Here is a 1636-nt window from a genome sequence, read left to right as displayed (position 1 = left end):
AGAATTAACATTGTGAAGATGAAAATCCTACCAAAGGCAATATATAGATTTAATGCAATTCCAATTAAAATCCCTACTGTGTTCTTCACAGAGATAGAAAAAATGATCTCAAATTTCATATGGAAAGGCAGAAGGCCTCACATATCCAAACATATCCTCAGCAAAAGAAATACCTCTGGTGGTATCACCATACCTGATATAAAGCTATATTACAAAGCCATAGTAATAAAACAGCATGGTACTGGCATAAAAACAGGAATATAGACCAATGGAATAGACTTCAGGACCCGGATTTTGGGTCAAGCAACTATAGGTAATTGATATTCGACAAAGTCCCAAACAATATAGACTGGAAAAAAGATAGCATCTTCAACAAACGGTGCTGGACAAACTGGATAACCACATGCAGGAAACTAAAACTTGATCCACACATTTCACCATGCACTACACTCAAATCCAAATGGATCAAAGACCTCAACCTAAGACCAGAAACTCGGAAACTACTGGAAGAAAATTTAGGAAGTACTTTCCATGACATAGGAATGGAAAAAGACTTCCTGAACAAAACCCCAGTGGCTCAAGTTCTTAAACAGTCACTCAACCATTGGGATCATTTGAAGCTGAAGAGTTTCTTTACAGACAAGCATATAATAAGCAAAGCCAATAGAATACTCACAAAATGGGAGAAAATTTTTGCAGGTTATCCAACTGATAGAGGCCTTATCTCTAGAATTTACAAAGAACTCAAAAGTCTAAACAATAAGAAGACTAATACCCCACTCACAAAATGGGGCACAGAGTTAAAGAGGCAATTCACAGAGGAAGAGATACGAATGGCAAACACACACTTAAAAAAATGTTAATCATCCCTAATCATCAGAGAAATGCAAATTAAAACAACTATGAGATTCCACCTTACCCCAATACGGATAGCCAACATCAAAAGGTCAAATGAAAATAAATGCTGGCAAGGATGTGGAGAAGCAGGGACACTCAATCACTGTTGGTGGGAATGCAGGATGGTATAACCACTTTGGAAAGCAAGATGGAGACTCCTGAAAAAGCTGACTATAGAAATACCAACAGACCCAGTTATACCATTACTGGGCATGTACCCTAAAACCTTCAAACCAAAAGCCAGAGAGATTTGCTCAACCATGTTTGTAGCAGCTCAATTCGTAATAGCTAAAAGCTGGAATCAATCCAGATGTCCATCATTAGAAGAATGGATAACAAAGATGTGGTATATCTACACAATGGAATTCTATACAGCAGGAAGAAAAAACGACATAAAGAAATTTGAGGAAAAATGGTTGAACCTGGAACAGATCATTCTCAGCGAACTTACCCAATCACAGAAAAAAAAATTGACACATAGTCTCACTCATCTACAACACCTAACCTGAATCTACCCAAGATACCTTACATACCCAGAAAGCACCTCATGGACTAGACAATAGGATGGATGGGAGGGCATTGAAGGGTGGCAAACAGTAATCTGGACCCAAACGGCAATGGTACCATAAAATTCTACTTCCTAAAAGACAGACCAAATGGCTGAACCTTTACTAGACCCTTACAGGAAACACCTGAACCACAAGACACTGGAGAGGGTAGGATCAAGACTGACCTAAAT

This window comes from Jaculus jaculus, chromosome 19, assembly GCF_020740685.1.
Source record: "Jaculus jaculus isolate mJacJac1 chromosome 19, mJacJac1.mat.Y.cur, whole genome shotgun sequence".
NCBI lineage: Eukaryota > Metazoa > Chordata > Mammalia > Rodentia > Dipodidae > Jaculus > Jaculus jaculus.
The sequence above is the reverse complement of the archived record's forward strand: the minus strand, read 5'-3'. Positions refer to the sequence as shown.